The 25,975-nt window shown below is 39.9% G+C and overlaps 1 pseudogene; it reads left to right on the forward strand.

Annotated features, from left to right (window-relative positions):
* The first annotated feature begins 1,198 nt into the window (after window positions 1-1,198).
* LOC148998624 (endoplasmin homolog) lies at window positions 1,199-3,372 on the forward strand (annotated as a pseudogene).
* Window positions 3,373-25,975: the final 22,603 nt, after the last annotated feature.

The following is a 25,975-nucleotide window of genomic DNA, read 5'->3' on the forward strand; positions in this document are numbered from 1 at the left end:
CTTAGCATTTTCAAACAATTCTAGCCACAACCTAGCTTGAGTCAAAAGTATCATCTTGGCGGAACAGTAAGCCTAAATTACAGCCTTAGTTCAATTCTGGTACAATCCATATTTGGAAATAATGGAATAATAGAAATTCATGACAAATAAAGATAGACATTCTGCAATTGTAGTGACATCTCTTCGATCTTACCTTAGTTCAAGATCTCAATTGGGATCAAAATAACCAAGAGAATAACTCAGCCTATACAGGAAACTTTTAGGATCCATCATCCTTATTCTAGGCCAAAGCTGAATGGGAATGGTTGCTCTGTTGATTATCTTGGCGGAAATGCAGGATGCAGTGTCATATTTTGTCAGTCAATTGGGATTCCACTATGCATGTATGTGCCTTTATTTTCCAAATTTGAATAATTTTAGTAGTTAGCATTGTGGTTAGTATTAGTATTCATGTATATATTGTGGGAGCGAGTGAAGGGGTACTTCAGGGTTGTGGTTGTATGTGGATTTAATGAAGAAGTTATAACTTACAGGTACTTGCATTAGATAGGTTTTGTAATATACTAGACCTTGGGAAAAAGGTAAGCCTGTTTAATATTTAGCAAATGAAAAGAGTGGTATGAGTTAAATCCCTGATTATTCCTTGAAGACTAACTTGAGAGTTGTTGCTTAACTTCCTAAGGTTGTAGTTCTGATTTTAAGCCCTCTCATGCTTTTCTTGAAGTTCCATGCCAAGAGATTTCTAGAGGACTTCTCCAAGGGTTTTTTGAGGGAGAAGTTTCACTGTAGTCTTCCCTATTCATTATAAAAAAAAGTGAGTCTCCACTTTTACACTATTTTATTGGATTTCTAGCAAAATTGCTTTCCCTCCATTTTTACATCATAATCAACTCCATTTTTACATCATAATCAACTGTTCTTCATTACTTCTTATTGTTTTGAAACTCTTGAGAATGTATGATCCCCACTCTTCATGCGCCGTTTCAATAGTTTTCTTTTGTCACTGTTTTGACCAACTTGAAAGTGTGTCATCCCACCTCTCTAGATGATTGTCTCACACTCCATCCTCTTTGTTTTCATTGGGTGAATTCATGTCATAAAAGTTCTAATTTCATTCACCGAGAAGTTCTATTGGGACATTGAAAAAGAAATTAGCTTCAAATATTGAAATGATTAATTTTCTTCCTTGCACATAGCGATGTCAAAGGTGAGGACTAAAGTCAATTCGGATTTCAAGTGGCTGCTGAAAACTATACCGAAGGCGGCCCCCCCTTCGATCAGCTAATTTTATTGTATTTTCTGGTTTAGGAATGCTCAACTGTTTATCTATTCATTCTTTATATCCTTAACATGTCATCTTCAGAATATACATTTCCATTAAGTAGTTTTGTTAAACCTGTTGTTTTGTTATGCAGTTCTATTATAATATTCTCCACAAAAGAAAATCCCGATCCCTTGAGGAGGTACTGGACTTCATGGATACAGGAACAGTTAGAAAACGGCAATGCAAACCAAAACAAGCATCACCAAGTGCAAAAGCAAGTTCAGGTGCAGAGGTGAGTTTTATGTATCAACTACAAGCTTTTGTGAGTTTGAAATATAGCTTTCTTAAACATTTTAAACTCTGGATTTATTAGTACCGGGATTAATAATATTCTGATCTTGGTGCTGACAGACTGATCATATTGAGGAAGTCAATCCGCTAGCCATATGTTTATGTAAGTATTAGGAGATTAACTCCTTTGAAGACTTCATATTTAAATTAAGTTGTGAAAAAGTTATTCTTGAGTGGTTAAGGTTATATATTATAACCATATGCGCAAGCAAAAGAAGTTGATGTGGAGGTTTCTGCAGATGAAGATGAGTCTAATGACAAAGAGGAAACAGCTGAAACTAGCTTTTCAGAGGAAACAACATATGAGTGGGAGCTTTTAAATGAATTGAAGGCTATTTGGCTTCGAAATTCAAAGGAGGTTACAGACGAAGAGTACACACAATTCTACCACTCTCTTGCAGAGGACTTCGGTGAAGAGAAACCCTTGGCATGGACCCACTTTACTGCTGAAGGTAACGTGGAGTTCAAGGCTCTGCTGTTTGTTCCTCCAAAGGCTCCTGACCATGATGTGTATGAAAGCTACCGTAACTCCATCAAAGCCGACTTGAAGTTGTTTGTTAGACGTGTTTTCATCTCAGATGAATTTGACGAACTTCTTCCCAAGTACCTGAGCTTTTTGAAGGGTCTTGTTGATTCTGATACCTTGCCACTCAATGTATCACGAGAAATGCTTCACCAGCACAGCAGTCTCAAGATTATCAAGAAGAAACTTACTCGCAAAGCTCTAGACATGATCAGTAAGATTGCTGACGAGGATCCTGATGAGGCTAATGATAATGACAAGAAAGAAGCTGAAAAAGCAGATGACAATGATGAGAAGAAAGGTCAATATGCTAAGTTCTGGAATGAGTTTGGAAAGTCCATAAAGCTTGGTATCATTGAGGATGCCACCAATAGAAACCGTCTTTCAAAGCTACTCAGATTTGAAAGTACAAAGTCTAGTGGCAAGCTGACATCTCTAGATCAATACATCTCAAGAATGAAGTCTGGACAGAAGGATATCTTTTACATAACAGGAACCAGTAAGGAACAATTGGAGAAATTACCATTCCTTGAGAGGCATGCAAAGAAAAACTTTGAGGTTATCTTCTTCACTGATCCTGTAGATGAATACCTAATGCAATACTTGATGGACTATGAAGGCATGAAATTCCTGAATGTGTCCAAGGAAGGACTGAAGCTTGTGAAGGAATCAAAAGATAAGGAGCTTAAGGAGTCATTCAAAGAGCTCACAAAATGGTGGAAGGGTGCTCTTACCAGTGAAAATGTTGATGATGTGATGATAAGCAACCGTCTCGAGAACACTCCATGTGTGGTGGTGATATCCAAGTATGGCTGGAACGCAAGCATGGAAAAACTTATGCAATCACAGACTCTATCTGACGCTAGCAAGCAAGCATATATGCGCGGCAAAAGGGTTCTTGAGATTAACCCCAGGCACCCAATCATCAATGTGCTTCGGGAGAGGGTTGTCAAGGATCCTGAAGATGCCAATGTAAAGCAGACAGCGCGTCTTATATACCAGACAGCCCTTATGGAGACTGGCTTCATCATCGATGATCCCAAGGATTTTGCTTCCAGTATCTACAGCTCAGTGACGTCTAGATTGAACATCAGTCCAGATGCTACGGTGGAAGAGGAAGATGATGTAGATCAGGCTGAGGCTGAACCTGAGGAAGCTACTTCCAAGGGTAATCAGGGCTGAAGCAACCCAGGATGATGCAGAATCAGAATCGTCAGCCAAGGATGAGTCGTAAATTAGTCATGGAGTGGTGCCCTTCTTTTCAGTTTTTCTGACAGCCTAGCTTCTCTAGGAAACAACCGTTTTGTGGAGAAAAATCAAGGTGACGAAGAGCAAGGAAAAGGTAATGCTGAGCCAGATAAGAATGAAAAGGAAATTGCTTCAATTTGAAGGCCATATTCTGATTACTCAATGGATTGTAACTAAACATGTTAGTAGTGGGACACTATTTATATGAATTATCATAAGACCTAAAGGATTGGATCTTTGATGAGGTGGATTTAGTAATTAAAGATTTATAAAGTTAAGTATTGAATCTTTATTGTTATCAAGTGATGGTCTACCTTATATGGTCTCAGCCAGGTTTGGAATCATTCGCTCTTACTAGTGAACCTATCCTATCAATGTGTAGATTAAGGTTTGATCCATGGGTGCAAGTGTCTGATCCTGTCCTGAGCCAAAACAAGGTCAGGGCTCAAACTTCTGGCCCTGAGGGCGGGTCAAGGCCTTTTATGGCTGGAAGACAATCAGAGTGAAAGACAACCTACGATATTCAAGAGTGGCATAGACAGCATCCCTAAGAGCTTCAAGCTCCATTACAGTTGCTGAAAAACCAAAACAAAAAGATATTTTTGCCCAAATAAACTGGCCCGTAGGGCTCCAAATAATGCGGCTTTTACCCTTTTATGAAAAGCTATCTTAAGATACATCCAAGAAGACTTTGAAGCTGGTTTGAGGAGGACTGACTTCCTCATCCGAAACATTTGCAAAGTCTGAGTACATGGGCTACACCACAACCGACTCTTGATTGCTTGCATTTTCCTAAAGCCATAGTACTTCACTTAATAACATGTGCATCCAATTAATAGAGCGAGTAAGGGAGACATTTTTTCCATTGAATAACATTCCATTTCAGTCATTCCATATAATCCAACACAAGATACTACAAATAGTATAAACAATATCACCTTGATTGCATCCATTGAAATTGCAGTCTAAAAAATCTAATCAATCATGCATGCTACTTCCTAAAAATTCAGATGTATCAATCCTTAGCGGGGAGGCCCTCCAGCAAGCTTTTGCATGGTCACAGTGAAATAAAACGTGCATTACACTTTCTACCTATGATGTACATAATAAGCACATAGGTGTCAAGCTACTATTTCTTTCAAATAAGGCTTGTTGGGTAGCTATTCCCTTATGCGCAACTTTCCACATGAAGTTTTTTATTTTGGGTAAAGGTTTAATTTCCCAAATTCAACCCTAGTTTATGCTTGAGGATGAAGAGTTTGAATTACTCATATCAGTGATGGTATTTTGAATACTATGATATGTTGTTTTTACTTGAAATATACCATTTTTTGAAATAACCAACACCCAATGGTCCTCTTTATCCAATGTCATAATTGGGATTGTTAGTATAGCCTTCTTTTCCTCTTGATTAAAGAGTAAGTCTAATAGAGTGATTTTTCAGGTTCTATTTGACTAATCAATTAATTCATTGACAAGTAATGGGCCAGGAAGATGTGGGGGTCTCACCGGATAATGTGAATTAATGTGTGGAATCCAAGGGTCATTATAGATCCTCATTGATAAACTATTTCCAATGCTCCTTAATAGCCCCCTTTTTAATTAATACATCACTTCCCGCTATGATGCTTTTCCAATGCCAAGAGGCCTTTTTTGGAATCTGTCCTTCAAGGAAAGGGGAATCCTTAAAATATTTTCCCCTCATAGTTCTTGCCCATAATGTACTTGGTTGGGTTAATAATCGTCATCCCTATTTGGCCAATAATGCTTTGTTAAAAGAATGGAGATCATGAAATCCCATTCCCTCTCAATTCTTTGAAACACACATAGTTTCCCAGTTGATCTAGTTTATTCTTGAATTTCCATTGTTTTTTCACAAAAAATATCGAATTTTCCTGTAGAATTTATTGCTCATGTCTTTTGGCACCAAGAAATTAGACATTGTGAAAGTGGAAATTCCAGTTGCTACTACTTTTATTAGAATTTCTTTTCAAGCTTGTGAAAGTAATTTTTCCTTCCAGCCTTCCAGTTTTGATTTCAACCTCTCATATAAAAAAAGAAAATACTTGGGATTTTGACTTCCCAATACTTGAGGGAAGGCCTAATATATTAGATGAGAGTCAACTTCCTTAGTGTTGAGAGATTGGACAATCTGACTTCTACTCTGATCGAGAGCCCCTTTACTGAAGAGAATTGAAGATTTTGAGTGATTTATGTGTTGTTCAGAAACTTCTTCATATTCCTTCTGAATTGTTTTAATGAGCTCTACATTTTCAATTTTTGTCGGTGCAAAAAGCATGCAATCATCTACAAAGAACAAATGATTAATTTCTGGGGCAGATCTAGCCACCTTGAGACCAGAGAGCCTTGGAATCCCAGTTAAAGGAGACAATAGTCTTGATAAAACATCTTGGCAAAGTATAAGGATGTAGGGACTCAAGGGGCATCTCTGTCTAAGTCCTTTAGAAGGAGTGAACATGTGTGTTAATTGGCCATTGATTTTGATTTGAAATGTCATTGTGGATATGCATTGAAATATCCAATTAATTCATTTGTCCTCAAAGCCTAAACTTCTCAATGAATCTTTGACAAAGCTCTGCTCCATTTTATCATATGCCTTGCAAAGATCTAATTTAAGAGCCATATAACCCACTTTTAACCCTGAGTGTTTCATAAAAGGAAGACACTCATGAGCAAGGTATATATTGTCCGAAATGGATCTACCAGGTACAAATGCACTATGAGTTTCACTTACTAGGGATTGCAAAAGGGGTTTTAGCATGTTTGCAAAACACTTTGCAATAATTTTGTAGGGAACTATACACTGACTGATCGGTCTTTAGTGACTCTCTTCTTGTGGGTTTTTCTTTTTTGGAATGAGGGATATAATGGTTCTACTCAGACTTCAAAGCATATAACCCCCATTAAAAAGTGTTGAACTCCATAAATTAAATTCTCACCAATTATCTCCCAGTTTTTTTGAAAAAAACTTGCGGGAAGATCATCTATCCCTGGAGCTTTACTACCCTTCATTTGAAATAGAGCAAATTTGATTTCATCTATGGAAAATGGTTTGCACAACATTTCATTTTCATACCTTGTGATGCAAGGCTGAACACAGGATAAGATTGAATGAGGAGAGGCGGATTGAGATGATTTAAAAAGATCAGAAAAATAAGCAAACATTTCATTGGATATTTCCTGCTCGGAATTCAACCGTTGGCCATTCTGAACTCTAAGTTTATAAATAACATTTCTCTGTCTTCTTTGATTCGTGATTGAGTGAAAGAAACAAGTATTTTTGTCCCTTTCTTTAAGCCCTTTAATTCTAGACTTGATGCCAATATTTCTCTTCTTCTCTTAATTGACCAACTAATTTAGTTGTAATTTTGAATTCAGCTTAAGCCTATCGTTCTGATGGGTCTAGTTGTTGAATATCCTCTAAATTTTATTGCAATCTCTTAATTTCCTATGAGGCCACTGTGACAGTTGATTTGCTCCACTCTTTGAGAGATTTGGTATGTTGATATATTTTATGTTGAAGGATAAAAGCAAGGGATCCCTTGTTGGTTGTTGTCCAACCCTTCCTAATCTATTCTTGAAAGTCACTATATTCTTCCCATTTGATTTCATAATTGAATCTTACATGTTTCCTCTTAGTTTTTGCTAAAAGTGACCTCAACGTGCGTGTGGTGAGACCCAACCATAGTCATTTTATGTGCATGAATGCCCCCACAGGAGTTAAGCATCTTTGAATTACAGAATATTTTGTTAAGATTTACTTTTATTAGAGCTTTCCCTCTCCTTTTATTAGACCAAGGAAATTTTGGCCCAGTAAACTTTAATTCGTGAAGCCCATAGTTGAGATTGAGTCCCTTAAAAGATTCATTTGTCTTTGTGATTTTGGTCCCCCCCCCCCCCCTACCCCCATTTTTCATCATTACTCTGAAGTTCATTAAAATCTCCAAGCACTACCCAAGGTGTAGTAATAGTGTAAAATACATTTTACATGTATTTTCATAATAAACATTAACCCCCACAATTTAGGTTTATCACATATAAAATTCAATGGTCATACACCATTGTTATGTCGTTTAGGGTAGATCATAACAACATGATCCATATAGAACTACATTTGTTGTACTCTGACATTAATAGCCACCCCTAACCAAATTTGGATTTAACATAACCCAAACAAATTAGGTTAACTTTGAAGGTTTGCAAGACATAAATGTTTGACACATTTGTTCCAAGTTCTCCTAGATATTATGTAGATCAATGACAATGCAGCAAGAGTAAGAGCCTTAGCCGCAATGATCCAACACAAACATAAGCCTTGTAAAACCTACACAAGCCTTCCATTGTAGGAACTAAAGTTGTAGGGATGCAACACCACTGAGAAAATTGCCACAGTACTCTCCTTTATAGAATCCCAACAGATTAATGTCTAGATTCCATAATTAGGAAGTAACTTCACAGCCCTCTTTACTACCAAGTTAACCTTTTCCAGCCAACTTTGTATGATTGAGCAGTTTCTCTCATTCAAAAATCGAAAAAACTTACTCTCAATGCAGAGATAGTCCTTGGTGGCCAATGTAGTGAAGAACCCAATAAAAGAACCATTAAATATGTTTAGGTAATATGTTCTTACCTGAACTGTCCATGCTTTTAATCCAGCTGTTGTGTCTCATATTATTGTTCTAAGACCCAGGGAAATCATGAAATATCAAGAGCCAATTTTATTGTTGTTATGGCTTTAATGATCCATTCTTTTCATGAATGCACAAAGATCCCCTTAGGTGAATATTAATGATAATCATCATTGGGTTTCTGATCTGGACTACGTTTGGATGTAAGCAATGCATGCATGCTCATCCTAAAAGGCCCTCGCTTTATCATCAGCAACAAACACATCCTCCTGAAGTATATTTACAACAACTTGGACTCTAGTGTTCCACGTCTGGGATTTCACGAGCATTTTGAACAAGCATAGGAGCCATCAAAGGCTTGGCACCGTATTTTTTTCCCCCGAAAATTCTGATGACATCATTGCTCTCATAATGTATTGATCATAATTAACAGTCTGTGAGACACCGAATCCTTTCATATTTGGGTTCTATGACTTCTATCGCTATGCCGTCATCTCTCCTGTTACACATTATTGGATATGGTGAAGACCTCTCTTATCCATATATGGTCTCCTCAGTGGTAGACATGTACACTGAGTACCCACTTTCTTTAATGTATCAATTAATTAAAATCTGCAACAAAGAAACTCTTATTTCATCTTTGCAATAGCAATTATAGATTTTCTGGGCATTCTAATCCAAAGAGAACTCTGCTTATCCATCCGCCCGGTAATGATCAAGAAAAACGCATTTTAAAGGAGTGAGATGTCACTCAATACATTTTTGCTTGAATCCTTTGTAAATTTTGTTGTCTTGATCTCTAGGCACTGATTTTGCGTCCATCCTGATTCAATTGGGATAAGAATCCAAAATCTGGTATGGAACTGCAAATTTAAGACTTTAGAAGGTTCAATGCGATTTCAAATTCCGACCTCCCAACCGAACAAGATGCCTTTTTTTCCAACGCATAGAAAGACAGAAACATTAAGAAAGAGAAAACCAAGAGGAACTGCACAGGCGAGTGAAAAGGAATACTCATGACTGCTCTTTCTCTCTCTACATTTTATTGTCATCTATATGCTATTACTATATCGGATGAACTAATACAAAAAGATGGGATTCTCATCTTTTTTGAAACAAGAAAAACCGGTACTAATTCACCATGCTCCAAGCAACACATAATATTAACTAATACATCATCAGGAAGCAATTCATGCTATGTTCTAGGTTTCCTATTCATTGTTACCTCAACAGGCTGGATTGCAGCACATTTAATCCATGCATGAGTCCCTTAACGACTCAGTAGCTAAAACAAGATCTGATCCACATATTATAAAGTAGTCAAATGACAAAACCAAAGTATTCTAACGGAGCTGGTTTTGCGATTGCAGGCCAAACAATGGGTATGGTGATGAAACAAGTCTGATCACAAAACACCAGATTGAACACTGATCTAGAAATTAATTAGACTCAGCTTCCCGCATGATTGATATTGGGGTAGTAAAATAGAATCTGGTCACCATCCACTATTTCACTAGATGTATCAATACTCGAAGCATCCACACTATTATTGGTGTTGCCGCTATTAACAAGAATCAAAGTTCTTGTGGCTCACTAACGCTTAATTGGAAGGGTAGGAAGGTAAACCCACTGGATGAACTTAATTAAACAAACAGGGTTCAGGGCACTTAGTATGTCAATAAGAACCAGTCTAATGCTTCATCCAGTCAGTCCAATGGTGCGTTAGAAAACACCAAAGTTTCAGTTCACAAGTAAACCTAGTTTAATACAGGTTCTGAACCAACAAAACCCACTGCAATACATACCAGGGTACATTTCTCCTCAACAGTAATCTCTGGTACATTCATTTAAAATTCACAATTAGAAACTAATGTAACCCATAGATCTTGCCTAGTAAAACTTGTATATATTTATATATAAGACCATTAGAAAGATCATAAATCCCCTGGGATAGTTAAATATGGCAAAGTCCAAACGAAAATGTTTTCATGGTCTTCTGGATGAATCGGTTCAAAGTCCAACTGTAAAACCCAGCCCTAACCTTGACCCGGAAACCTTGTTATTTGTAGGTCCGATGACCCGGAGTAAAGTAAGAAGTCAGCTTTGGGCCATCCCAGTGGAGGACTTGGTGTCTGGCTTTGAATCCATGAATGTTGATGATGAAGTTCTATTTATGGAAACTGAATCCTGATGAAGATCTGATTAGTTGATGGACTTGGAGTGCTCTCTATCTTAGTTTGAAGGCATTTCTACCTATTAGGTAAGTCACTTGACTTGTGTGCAAAACCTCTTTAGGATTGGATTTGATCTGGGCCTTCAATTCCCTATTTTGGACTTGCTGTCGGCATTGGTCGACTGATTGGTCGACTGGGCCAGTCGACCAATCCACTCGACCAATGAGTGCTGTCTTTGGCAATTAGGTTTTTCTTGCTCTATTTAAGCCCAATCTCGAGTCCACTTCGTATTTGCTGCCTCCAAACTCTCTGGAACGAACCAAAGACCTCTGCAAGTCATCTCCCTTGCATCCTTGGTGTTTTCTTGACGGATCTTCGTCGAAACTCTTCCTTTTGCATCAAAAGGTATGTCTACTCTCTCTTCTTCTCCTCCATCTTTGTTTTTCTTTCCTTTTTGAGTTGAGACAGTAGAAGAGATGCTGCATTCTCTGTTGCAAACATCTCTGAACATGTTCTCATGATCATCCTAAGGATTTGAGGCTAGAACAATGATCTTAACCATGATCATTGCAAGCTTTTGAAGGAATCATGATCAAACCATGATCTAATCTTGTTAAACTTCTGATTTGAATTCTGATCTCTTTGGATCTTCGATATTGATCATGTTAGTAGTTAATTACTGTTTTTCTTTCCATGATCCATAATCTATCAATCTCTAATTGTTCTCTTCTACCATACTATGTGTTCTTCATGAAGCATGGTAGTTACATATATGGTAGGTTTTATTTCCTTATTTAGATTTATGCTTCTAAGCTTTTTCCTTGAAGATCTAAGTATGTTTTCATGATACCTTTACCTGAAGCAATGATCCATCCTCCTATTGTTCTTGTCTTTGATTTCTATTTTGAATTCATCAAGATCCATGGTTGATCTAATTATGGTAACTTTTTGTTTCCTAATTTGGATCTTGATATCTTGATTTGATTGGTGTTTTGAGGTCCCCTATATGTTAGAATACTACTGATGTAGTTTACCCCTTGATTAGTACCCTTTTGAACCACCAAATTCGGATTTCATATCTTAAAACTCTGTTTTTTTAGGCTACTGTCTGCATGGTCGACTGATTGGTCGACTGGACCGGTCGACCAATCCACTCGACCAATGAGTAAAGCAACTCCAGAATTGGTCTGTGTTGGATGTTTTGGTATATTTTCTGTTAGGGATCTTTCCTAATATGTTGTATATACTTGTTTAGGACCTTCTTCTCAAGTTTTCCAAGATCTTACTTGATTTCTTAGGATTCCTTTGCGAGTTATAAAAGGTAAGGATGGTTATTTCCTTAATTACATAGATAGCATGAATCTAGTTTCTATACTTGAATATCATTGATATGATTCCTAAATTAGATTCTTACAATGATATACTACTGTTGCATAACTTTGATTACAGTAGCATTACTTATTCATATTAAATTGATTCATGTATGATTTACTTACCAATGTTATACAAGTGATTGTAATTATTGATTTCTTTCCATATATGAAGTTACCATATATGTGATGATATGAATTGATGTTTGTGTATGCTTAAGTATGGTTTGGAAAGGAGAGGTGTCCTTTTGACACTTCTGTCCTTGGACTACTACGGGAATATTATGGGATGTTTCCGGAGATGCCCTCTGGACACCTTCCTAAACTGTTGGATGACATATCTATGATTGTCTAGTAGTGTTTGGCTAGGATGTCCTGTTATGTCAGACCCTAATCGGAGGGGTATTGAGACCGAACGACCCGTGGTAGCAATGGGGATTCATGGGCGCTCAAAACCGGTAACCAACCCGTGAGAGGACAGGAATCACATTGTGGGGGCCAGTTATTGGTAGGGTTGCATATGGTTAGACTTGGGCTCACGGGCGCTTAAGACCGGTAACCAACCCGTGAGAGGACGTGAGAGCTTCCCGTTTACCATATGTGGATAACCAATAGGGTTGATGAGTCCGTAGTCGGGGACTATGAGGACTCTAGTGTGAAGGATACCGGAAAGGATCGTCAGGGACGAGGAATGGAAGTATCTGGATCTGACTTGATGTAACTAAGTAGAAGACTTGCATATGGCTAGGTTTCACCCTGACATGCGCCAGTACTTATACCAAATGGTTGTGAGAGAGTGTGTTGACTTAACCCCCTGCCATGGTTTGTCCTGAGGGATGAAGGACCCATTACCAATCGGCTGCTCAAGACCGGTGAAATGATCCGTGAGAGAATCCAAGATATCTTAAATGGTTGAGGATGTGAGTGGACTTTCCTAAAGAAGTATGGTGCTATGACTTAAAGCATGTCTGCCAATAGAGACCAGCATACATAGAGTTAGATTCATTCATTCATTTCTTGTCTCATATCATATTGCATTTATGATTGTTCTGGAATCCTGCCATTTATGTTATTATGGATTTTAAGCGCCTTCTTGAGTTTCTTTGAAACTCATTCCTTTATTGTACAATGTTTGTTAGACTATCCTGCAGGAACTGAGTACTATGACGGTCCCTATGAAGAAGCGCAAGGCGAAGAGGCATATCTCCAGGAAGGTGATTGCGGTTACCACAATTACTTTGAAGATCCCGCGAGTAGTTATGCTCCGTATGATGCTTAGTCCGACCATTGAGTGGAAGCGTCCTTGTGCCATTTATGAGATTTACACTTATAAGGATGTTGTCTATAAAGTGGAGAACAATTTAGTTACCCATTGTACTTGCTATTGGGATTAGATTTTGTCTAGTTTATTCTTTTAGAGCTACTTTTCCGCTGGTTGTAGAGTGGGATATTTGCCTCACTTTACTTATCTGTTTGACACTCTGATTATATCTATTATTCTGATTCATTTATGATTCATTCTTTCTTTATTGGATCTATGGTTTATCTTCCACACTTTTATTATGATTGTTCATGATTATGTTATTGTTTATGCGGGAGGTTGATCACTCGATACCTGATCTTCGGGCTGTGGATCACACTCTCGGGTATGCCAGATAGGGTACCGGCTGGGAGGGCGTGACTGATTGGTATCAGAGCCCAAGGTTCGAGGAGATCCTAACTACAAAAGACAATAACTGAACATTCCTGAGTCATTGATCTGAAATGACTCTTCTACTCTTAGAAGTGAATAATAGAACACTTGAATTAGAAACTTGACCTTTGAGGCATAATGAGAACATTTCGGAATAACATACCATAATTATACTTGAACAAATGTCACTAATGCAAGGAAAAGAAAGGTGCATAATATACAATAATTAAAGGGAAACAAAATGAACTTCATTAATTTCAAAAGTTTTTACAACGATTACATCTGAAATGCATAAATGGAAATCCTAAGGTACAGTCTATCTAGGTGATCTTCTCGATCTCTGTATGCTCGAACTCCTCCGCTAGCTGAGTCACCCGATGCTCTATCCTATCCTCGTCGTGACTCCATCCTCTCGTACATCTGCTCCTGTCTGACCTCCATCCTCTCTAGCATGGAAGTCATCGATCTCATCTGTGCTGTCACGCCCTCCCAGCCGGTACCCTATCTGGCATACCCGAGAGTGTGATCCACAGCCCGAAGATCAGGTATCGAGTGATCAACCTCCCACATAAACAATAACATAATCATGAACAATCATAACATGAGTGCGGAAGATAAATCATAGATCCAATAAAGAAAGAATGAATCATAAATGAATCGGAATACTAAATATAATCGTAGTATCAAACGAGATAAGTAAAGCGAGGCAAAAATCCCACTTTACAACCAGCGGAAAAGTAGCTCTAAAAGAATAAACTAGACAAAACCTAATCCCAGTAACAAGTACATTGGGTAACTAAATTGTTCTCCACTTTATAGACAACATCCTTGTAAGTGTAAATCTCATAAATAGCACAAGGACGCTTCCACTCAATGGTCGGACTAAGCATCGTACGGAGCATAACCACCCGCGGGATCTTCAGAGTAATTGTGGTAACCGCAATCACCTTCCTGGAGATATGCCTCTTCGCCTTGCGCTTCTTCATAGGGACCGTCATAGTACTCAAGTACTGCAGGATAGTCTAACAACATTGTACAATAAAGGAATGAGTTTCAAAGAAACTCAGTAAGGCAGTTAAAATCCATAATAACATAAATGGCAGAATTCCAGAACAAACATAAATGCAATATGATATGAGACAAACAATGAATGAATGAATCTAACTCTATGTATGCTGGTCTCTATTGGCAGACATGCTTTAAGTCATAGCACCATACTTCTTTAGGAAAGTCCACTCACATCCTCAACCATTTAAGATATCTTGGATTCTCTCACGGATCATTTCACCGGTCTTGAGCAGCCGATTGGTAATGGGTCCTTCATCCCGCAGGACAAACCATGGCAGGGGGTTAAGTCAACACACTCTCTCACAACCATTTGGTATAAGTACTGGCGCATGTCAGGGTGAAACCTAGCCATATGCAAGTCTTCTACTTAGTTACATCAAGTCAGATCCAGATACTTCCATTCCTCGTCCCTGACGATCCTTTCCGGTATCCTTCACACTAGAGTCCTCATAGTCCCTGACTACGGACTCATCAACCCTATTGGTTATCCACATATGGTAAACGGGAAGCTCTCACGTCCTCTCACGGGTTGGTTACCGGTCTTAAGCGCCCGTGAGCCCAAGTCTAACCATATGCAACCCTACCAATAAATGGCCCCCACAATGTGATTCCTGTCCTCTCACGGGTTGGTTACCGGTCTTGAGCGCCCATGAATCCCCATTGCTACCACGGGTCGTTCGGTCTCAATACCCCTCCGATTAGGGTCTGACATAACAGGACATCCTAGCCAAACACTACTAAACAATCCTAGATATGTCATCCAACAGTTTAGGAAGGTGTCCAGAGGGCATCTCCGGAAACATCCCATAATATTCCCGTAGTAGTCCAAGGACAGAAGTGTCGAAAGGACACCTCTCCTTTCCAAACCATACTTAAGCATACACATGCATCAATTCATATCATCACATATATGGTAACTTCATATATGGAAAGAAATCAATAAGTACAATCACTTGTATATAATCGGTAAGTAAATCATACATGAATCAATTCAACATGAATAAATAATGCTACTGTAATCAAAGTTATGCAACAGTAGTATATCATTGTAAGAATCTAATTTAGGAATCATATCTATGATATTCAAATATAGAAACTAGATTCATGCTATCTATGTAATTAAGGAAATAACCATCCTTACCTTTTATAACTCGCAAAGGAATCCTAAGAAATCAAGTAAGATCTTGGCAAACTTGAGAAGAAGGTCCTAAACAAGTATATACAACATATTAGGAAAGATCCCTAACAGAAAAGATATCAAAACATCCGAAACAGACCAAATCTGGAGTTGCTGTACTCATTGGTCGAGTGGTCCAGTCGACCAATCAGTCGACCAATGCAGACAGTAGCCTATAAAATCAGAGTTTTAAGATATGAAATCCAAATTTGGTGGTTCAAAAGGGTAATAATCAAGGGGTAGACTACATCAGTAGTATCCTAACAAATAGGGGACCTCAAAACACTAATCAAATCAAGGTATCAAGATCCAAATTAGGAAACAAAAAGTTACCATAATTAAATCAACCATGGATCTTGATGAATTTGAAATAGAAAACAAAGACAAGAACAATAGGAGGATGGATCATTGCTTTCGGTAATGAAAACATGAAAACATACATAGATCTTCATGGAATAAGGCTTAGAAGCATAAATCTAAATAAGGAAACAAAACCTACCATATATGTAACTACCATGCATCATGAAGAACACATAGTATGGTAGAAGAGAACAACTAGAAATCTATAGATTATGGATCATGGAAAGAAAACACAGTAATTAACTACTAACATGATCAACATAGAAGATCCAAAGAGATCGGAATTCAGATTAGAAGTTTAACAAGATTAGATCATGGTTTGATCATGATTCCTTCAAAAGCTTGCAATGATCATGGTTAAGATCATTGTTCTAGCCTCAAATCCTTAGGATGATCATGAGAACATGTTCAGAGATGTTTGCAACAGAGAATGCAGCATCTCTTCTACTGTCTCAACTCAAAAAGGAAAGAAAAACAAAGATGGAGGAGAAGAAGAGAGAGTGGACATACCTTTTGATGCAAAAAGAAGAGTTTCGACGAAGATCGGTCAAGAAAACACCAAGGATGCAAGAGAGATGACTTGCAGAGGTCTTTGGTTCGTTCCAGAGAGTTTGGAGGCAGCAAATACGAAGTGGACTCGAGATTGGACTTAAATAGAGCAAGAACAACCTAATTGCCAAAGACGACACTCATTGGTCGAGTGGATTGGTCGACCGGCCCGATCGACCAATCGGTCGACCAATGCTTGACAAACAAGACCAAAACAGGGAATTGAAGGCCCGGATCAAATCCAATCCTAAAGGGGTTTTGCACACAAGTCAAGTGACTTACCTAATAGGTAGAAATGCCTTCAAACCAAGATAGAGAGCACTCCAAGTCCATCAACTAATTAGATCTTCATCAGGATTCAGTTTCCATAAATAGAACCTCATCATCAACTTTCATGGATTCAAAGCCGGACACCAAGTCCTCTCTTTGGGATGGCCCAAAGCTGACTTCTTACTTTACTTCGGGTCATCGGACCTACAAATAACAAGGTTTCCAGGTCAAGGTTAGGGCTGGGTTTTACATTCTCCCCCCCTTAAAGAAATTTCGTCCCCGAAATTGAAAGCGTACCTGTGCTTCCAAAGAGGTAAGGAAATTTCTCCTTCATATCTTCTTCCTTCTCCCAAGAAGCTTCTTCAGGGGTATGGTTCTTCCACCGAATCTTCACCAAAGGAATGGTGCGATTCCGCAGCTGCTTGTCCTTCCTATCCAAGATTTCGGCCGGTTCTTCATCATAGGTCAAATCAGCACTAAGTCCTTCGAGTGCTTGCTGCAAAATGTGTTCCGGATTCTCTATGTATTTTCGGAGCATCAAAATATGAAACACATTGTGCACACCAGCAAGAGGCGGAGGTAATGCTAATCAATACGCAACAGGTCCAACCTTTTCCAAAATCTCGAAAGGTCCAATGTAACGAGGGCTAAGCTTTCCCTTAACATTGAATCTCATCACACCCTTCATTGGTGAGACCTTGAGAAAGACTTTCTCTCCAACTTGAAATTCCAAATCGGTCCTTCTCTTATCAAGCATAAGATTTCTGTCTTGGTGAGCGAGACTTAATCCTTTCTCTTATCATATCTACCATAGCACTTGTAGCTTCAATCATCTCGGGACCTAAGACTTTTCTTTCACCTGTCTCGATCCAGTACAAAGGTGTCCTACAAGTACTGCCATACAAAGCCTTGAATGGAGCCATGCCTATTGTGGCTTGATAAGCTGTTGTTATAGGCAAACTCAACCAAAGCTAGGTGTTCATCCCAATTACCACCCATATCCACCACACAAGATCTCGAGCATGTCTTCCAATGTCTGAATTGTCCACTCGGATTGTCCATCGGACTGTGGATGATGAGCTGTACTCAAGTTCAATTGGGTTCCCAAGGCCTTCTCGCAAACTATTCCAAAACCTTGAGGTGAACCTAGGATCACGATCCGAGACAATACTCAATGGCACACCATGCGGACGAACCACATTATCCACATAAAGCCTTGCTAGCTTATCCAGAGTATGAGTGATCTTCATAGGAATGAAATGGGCTGATTTGGTCAACCTATCAACAATCACCCACACAGTGTCATTGCCTTTACTTGTCCGAGGCAAGCTAGTCACAAAGTCCATGGAGATATCCTCCCACTTCCAACTAGGAATAGGAAGAGGTTGAAGTAATCCAGATGGAGGTTGTCGAACGGCTTTCACACGTTGGCAAGTCTCACACTTGGCAACAAAATCATCAACATCCGCCTTTAGACCAATCCACCAAAAATGTTCCTTCAAGTCCTTGTACATCTTGGTGCTTCCCGGTGTGTCCGATAAAGACCGACTGGTGTGCTTCCTTCAATATTTCTTTCTTAACTTCTTCGTTTGCAGGCACACACAGTCTTCCTCTAAACAACAAAGCACCATCCATGGATATACCAAAGTCGGGGTCCGACTCGGGATTCGAAGAAATCTTCTCAACTTTGATCAAAAACTCTTGATCGGAACTCTCCAGAGCAACAATCTTATCTCTAAGACCAGATCTTGCCGTCATGGCGAAAGAATAAAATCAGAATTCTCGAGAACGATTTCCAAATCAAAACTCTCAATAGAAGACCACAATGGTAAACTCAAAGCATTCAAATCCAAAGTCTTCTTCTGGTTCTTCCTACTAAGAGCATCAGCAACAACATTTGCTTTCCCAGGATGATCTTGAATATCACAATCATAATCGGAGACTAGTTCCAACCATCTCCTTTGTCTCATGTTCAACTCCTTTTGGGTAAAGAAGTATTTCAAACTCTTATGATCCGTGAAAATGGCAATCTTCTCACCGTAAAGATAATGTCTCCAAATCTTCAAAGCAAAGACAACGGCGGCAAGTTCTAGATCGTGAGTGGGGTAATTCCGCTCATAATCCTTCAATTGCCGAGAAGCATAGGCTACGACCTTGCCATGTTGCATCAGTACACAACCCAAACCAATCTTTGACGCATCGGTATAAACTTGTCATACCACCGGAACTATCGGGTATAGTCAAAACCGGGGCACTTGTCAATCTATCTTTCAACTCTTGGAAATTCTTCTCACAGGGCGTCGGACCAAACAAACTTTTCTTCTTTCCTGGTCAACTTAGTCATAGGAGTAGCCAACCGAGAAAAGTTCTCAATAAACCTTCGGTAGTAACCCGCCAATCCAAGAAAACTTCTTATTTCCGTTCTGACTTCGGTCTTTCCCAATCAGCCACGACTTGGACCTTTTCGGGATCGACACGAATACCTTCGGCTGAAACTACATGACCAAGGAATACCACTCTCTTAAGCCGGAAATCACACTTGCTAAACTTAGCGAACAACTTCTTTTCTCGCAACCTTTGCAAAGTGAAACTTAGATGACTCGCATGCTCTTCTTCGCTCTTCGAATAGATCAAGATGTCATCAATGAAAACAATCACAAACTTATCAAGCACATCATGAAATACTCGGTTCATGAGGTCCATGAACACCGCAGGAGCATTGGTCAATCCGAAGGGCATGACTCTAAACTCGTAGTGACCATACCGCGTTCGGAAAGCTGTCTTGAAGATATCACTAGACTTCACTTTCAATTGGTGATATCCGGACCTTAAGTCAATCTTTGAGAACACAACTGCACCCTTCAACTGATCGAAGAGATCATCGATTCTGGGCAGCGGATATCTATTCTTGATAGTCAACTTATTCAACTCACGGTAGTCGATGCACAAGCGCATACTACCGTCTTTCTTCTTGACGAACAAGACCGGAGCTCCCCAAGGTGAAACTCCCTTCTCTTCTTTAACTTTTCCCACCTAGTGTGTCACCTTGGTTTCCAAATCATAAGCAAGATATCCAAGAACATCATCAACAACTTGCTTCCACTCTTTACTTAAAATCATCAAAAATCCACTTGACCAAATGATTGGAAATCTTAAATCATGCTTAATTATATCCATATAGTCATCAAACAATATTCCATAAGGCAAAAATCACATTTTCCAAAAATTCAACAGCAAATGAGGTCACTGTGACCATTGGTCGAGTGACTCAGTCGACCAATGAGTCGACCAATGCAGACAGAATGCGAAAATTCGCATTATAAGCCTCATTTTCACATTCCAACCTTATTCTAACTTCTTCCAAAGGTGAGAGAGCTCTAGGGAAAATCTCCAAGAGTTCCCACAAGTGTTCTTGAGGTGATTTAGTGCTTCAACAACAACACCACAACACACCATCTTCACAAACAAGGTAAATTTCTCATTCTTTCTTCCATTTTCATCTTCTCATGCTTGCATTTCAATAAAACCATGTTTTACTTGTATCCAATGCTAGAAATCATGCTTAGGAATGCTTAGAAACATATTCCCTAGGTTTTAAACACAATGCCATGCATAGACAACAAGTTTTAACACATTAATGCTCATCTCGCAAAGTTTTATACCGAAATCGATATCTTTAGAAAAATTTCGTTTTCTCTCAAACCGCTTGGAATTTTTGCACGAGATCAAATGCTACATGCTCAAGATGACATTGTAGATAGGTCCTTACAATTTGATTTAACCAATTTCAACTTTTCAAAAATCCAATTTTGACCTAAATTGCAAAATCCCCAAATTTCCTTCTTGCTGAATTTTTCGCTTTAATCCAAGTTTTCGATCGATTTTCATCAAAACAACTTCATAGACATGAAATTCCAAGTATTGCGCACATGCTAGTATGTTCAAATCAAATTTCCCCCAAATTTGAAAATTTCCGAAAAATTACGAAAATACCCTTTTGGCTCAAATCTTAAAATAGCACTAATTGGAATTGTCTCTTGTCTCTTTCACAGATACACTATGCAGAGGGGAGGGCGAGGAGGAGGTAGAGGTCGTGGTCGCATCGTAGGTGCTCTTAGGGGCAGAGGTCAGGTTCCTTTCGAGCCTAGACGGGGAGGTTAGGAGACCGGACATGTTTGACACACCTCGGGCCGAGTTCCTGTACGAGGCCTACTTCGATTCTTGCAACATCGAGATGGGACGTCTACTTCACTTACGCCAGCTCGAGCCTTTAGGATTCGGCAGAGGTTCGACACATTACGGTGGACTCATCTCTTCACCGAGGATCTACCGGTATACCCGGAGCTAGTGAGGTTGTTCTTCAGCAACCTTACTTACACGAGAGGAGGCTCGAGGCCAAGGACATCCACTTAGACTTGTCCTCGGGAGCGGGGTCTTCCGGACTCGGATTCGCCTCTCTACCCGGACAACGGCTGAGATCTTGCGGGTTCCTTACTATCCACAGCGGTGTGTGTGGATACCTGCAGAGCAGATCCGGACAGCCATCGATGCCGTACGAGCTTCGCGAGATATGCTCTACGCTATGGGATAGCCGTCGATGCTTCACACCGTGGACTAGCGGACGGATGACGGGTTTCTGCACGTATTATCGGTCGCATAGTCGGCTGAAACATCATGCCGAAAGCCGGACATCACCATCGGGTCACGGTGATGGAGGCCTTAGTCATCTACCGCATCTACATGGGCTTCGAGATCGATCTCTCCTACATCATTCAGCGGGTCATGCTTGGACTTAGTTCTGCGGCCTAGCATGCGGAACCTTTGCTATGGGAGGCTTCGACTTTGATCTTCGGGCATTTCGGGGTGAGTTTCGAGGATACACCGGTGGACACTAGATCACGGGGATACCCTATTGGGACTCGGACCATTCGTCGGATGAGACTACATCGGTCGGAGAGATCTCCTGGTCCGGAGGGTGAGGATGATGATGAATCGGAGGATGAGGATCGGGGATCGAGAGGATGGAGGAGAGGATATCGGTCCGATAGTGATGATCAGGCCGGAGATGATGCAGATATGCGCGAGGCTGAGCCTGTGCATCACGAGTTTCCTTCATCACACTTCGAGGTAGGTGGCCCTTCACATGCGGTTCCGGAGACTTCAGATCTTGGTGCACGAGATGAGATCGATGACTTCCATGCTAGAGAGGATGGAGGTCGACACGGGAGCAGATGTACGAGAGGATGGAGTCACGACGGGATAGGATAGAGCATCGGGTGACTCGGCTAGCGAGAGGAGTTCGGAGCATACGAGAGATCGAGTAGATCACCTAGATAGACTGTACCTTAGGATTTCCATTTATGCATTTCAGATGTAATCGTTGTAAAAACTTTTGAAATTAATGAAGTTCATTTTTGTTTCTCTTTAATTATTGTATGTTATGCAACTTTCTTTTCCTTGCATTAGTGACATTTGTTTAAGTATAATTATTGTATGTTATTCGGAAATGTTGTTATGCCTCAAAGGTCAAGTTTCTAATTCGGTGTTCTATTATTCACTTCTAAGAGTAGAAGAGTCATTTCGGATCAATGACTCGGGAATGTTCAGTTGTTGTCTTTTGTGGTTAGGATCTCCTCGAACCTTGGGCTCCGATACCAATCATCACGCCCTCCCAGCCGGTACCCTATTTGGCATACCCGAGAGTGTGATCCACAGCCCGAAGATCAGGTATCGAGTGATCAACCTCCCACATAAACAATAACATAATCATGAACAATCATAACATGAGTGCGGAAGATAAATCATAGATCCAATAAAGAAAGAATGAATCATAAATGAATCGGGAATACTAAATATAATCGAGTATCAAACGGATAAGTAAAGCGAGGCAAAAATCCCACTTTACAACCAGCGGAAAAGTAGCTCTAAAAGAATAAACTAGACAAAACCTAATCCCAGTAACAAGTACATTGGGTAACTAAATTGTTCTCCACTTTATAGACAACATCCTTGTAAGTGTAAATCTCATAAATAGCACAAGGACGCTTCCACTCAATGGTCGGACTAAGCATCGTACGGAGCATAACCACCCGCGGGATCTTCGGAGTAATTGTGGTAACCGCAATCACCTTCCTGGAGATATGCCTCTTCGCCTTGCGCTTCTTCATAGGGACCGTCATAGTACTCGGTACACTGCAGGATAGTCTAACAACATTGTACAATAAAGGAATGAGTTTCAAAGAAACTCGGAAAAGGCGATTAAAATCCATAATAACATAAATGGCGAATTCCGAACAAACATAAATGCAATATGATATGAGACAAACAATGAATGAATGAATCTAACTCTATGTATGCTTTGGTCTCTATTGGCGGACATGCTTTAAGTCATAACACCGTACTTCTTTAGGAAAGTCCACTCACATCCTCAACCATTTAAGATATCTTGGATTCTCTCACGGATCATTTCACCGGTCTTGAGCAGCCGATTGGTAATGGGTCCTGCATCCCTCAGGACAAACCTTGGCAGGGGGTTTAAGTCAACACACTCTCTCACAACCATTTGGTATAAGTACTGGCGCATGTCAGGGTAAAACCTAGCCAAATGCAAGTCTTCTACTTAGTTACATCAAGTCAGATCCAGATACTTCCATTCCTCGTCCCTGACGATCCTTTCCGGTATCCTTCACACTAGAGTCAGCGTATCCTATGGCACCGACCAACTCGGACTACGGACTCATCAACCCTATTGATCATCCACATATGGTAAACGGGAAGCTCTCACGTCCTCTCACGGGTTGGTTACCGGTCTTAAGCGCCCGTGAGCCCAAGTCTAATCATATGCAACCCTACCAATAAATGGCCCCCACAATGTGATTCCTGTCCTCTCACGGGTTGGTTACCGGTCTTGAGCGCCCATGAATCCCCATTGCTACCACGGGTCGTTCGGTCTCAATACCCCTCCGATTAGGGTCGACATAACAGGACATCCTAGCCAAACACTACTAAACAATCCTAGATATGTCATCCAACAGTTTAGGAAGGTGTCCAGAGGGCATCTCCGGAAACATCCCATAATATTCCCGTAGTAGTCCAAGGACAGAAGTGTCGAAAGGACACCTCTCCTTTCCAAACCATACTTAAGCATACACATGCATCAATTCATATCATCACATATATGGTAACTTCATATATGGAAAGAAATCAATAAGTACAATCACTTGTATATAATCGGTAAGTAAATCATACATGAATCAATTCAACATGAATAAATAATGCTACTGTAATCAAAGTTATGCAACAGTAGTATATCATTGTAAGAATCTAATTTAGGAATCATATCTATGATATTCAAATATAGAAACTAGATTCATGCTATCTATGTAATTAAGGAAATAACCATCCTTACCTTTTATAACTCGCAAAGGAATCCTAAGAAATCAAGTAAGATCTTGGCAAACTTGAGAAGAAGGTCCTAAACAAGTATATACAACATATTAGGAAAGATCCCTAACAGAAAAGATATCAAAACATCCGAAACAGACCAAATGCGGAGTTGCTTTGTACTCATTGGTCGAGTGGATTGGTCGAGTGGTCCGATCGACCAATCGGTCGACCAATGCGACAGACGATAGCCTATAAAATCAGAGTTTTAAGATATGAAATCCGAATTTGGTGGTTCAAAAGGGTAATAATCAAGGGGTAGACTACATCAGTAGTATCCTAACAAATAGGGGACCTCAAAACACTAATCAAATCAAGGTATCAAGATCCAAATTAGGAAACAAAAAGTTACCATAATTAAATCAACCATGGATCTTGATGAATTTGAAATAGAAAACAAAGACAAGAACAATAGGAGGATGGATCATTGCTTTCGGTAATGAAAACATGTAAACATACATAGATCTTCATGGAATAAGGCTTAGAAGCATAAATCTAAATAAGGAAACAAAACCTACCATATATGTAACTACCATGCATCATGAAGAACACATAGTATGGTAGAAGAGAACAACTAGAAATCTATAGATTATGGATCATGGAAAGAAACACAGTAATTAACTACTAACATGATCAACATAGAAGATCCAAAGAGATCAGAATTCAGATTAGAAGTTTAACAAGATTAGATCATGGTTTGATCATGATTCCTTCAAAAGCTTGCAATGATCATGGTTAAGATCATTGTTCTAGCCTCAAATCCTTAGGATGATCATGAGAACATGTTCAGAGATGTTTGCAACAGAGAATGCAGCATCTCTTCTACTGTCTCAACTCAAAAAGGAAAGAAAAACAAAGATGGAGGAGAAGAAGAGAGAGTGGACATACCTTTTGATGCAAAAAGAAGAGTTTCGACGAAGATCGGTCAAGAAAACACCAAGGATGCAAGAGAGATGACTTGCAGAGGTCTTTGGTTCGTTCCAGAGAGTTTGGAGGCAGCAAATACGAAGTGGACTCGAGATTAGACTTAAATAGAGCAAGAACAACCTAATTGCCAAAGACAGCACTCATTGGTCGAGTGGATTGGTCGACTGGCCCGATCGACCAATCGGTCGACCAAGTGCGACAAGAAGACCAAAACAGGGAATTGAAGGCCAAAATCAAATCCAATCCTAAAGGGGTTTTGCACACAAGTCAAGTGACTTACCTAATAGGTAGAAATGCCTTCAAACCAAGATAGAGAGCACTCCAAGTCCATCAACTAATTAGATCTTCATCAGGATTCAGTTTCCATAAATAGAACCTCATCATCAACTTTCATGGATTCAAAGCCAGACACCAAGTCCTCTACTGGGATGGCCCAAAGCTGACTTCTTACTTTACTTCGGGTCATCGGACCTACAAATAACAAGGTTTCCGGGTCAAGGTTAGGGCTGGGTTTTACATGTGCCCCAAGGTCTGAAGTCTCCGGAACTGCATGTGAAGGGCCACCTGCCTCGAAGTGTGATGAAGGAAACTCGTGATGCACAGGCTCAGCCTCGTGCATATCTGCATCATCTCCGGCCTGATCATCACTATCGGGACCGATATCCTCTCCTCCATCCTCCGACCCCCGATCCTCATCCTCCGATTCATCATCATCCTCACCCTCCGGACCGGAGATCTCTCTCGATCGCTGTAGTCTCATCCGACGAATGGTCCGAGTCCCAATAGAGTATCCCCGTGAACCGGTGTCCACCGGTGTATCCTCGAAACTCACCCCGAAATGCCCGAAGATCAAAGTCGGTAGCCTCCCATAGCAAAGGTTCCGCATGCTAGGCCGCAGAACTAAGTCCA

Source organism: Hakea prostrata, unplaced genomic scaffold (assembly GCF_041222555.1).
Source record: "Hakea prostrata isolate BN-2017 unplaced genomic scaffold, UWA_Hpros_2 contig_230, whole genome shotgun sequence".
Taxonomy (NCBI): Eukaryota; Viridiplantae; Streptophyta; class Magnoliopsida; order Proteales; family Proteaceae; genus Hakea; species Hakea prostrata.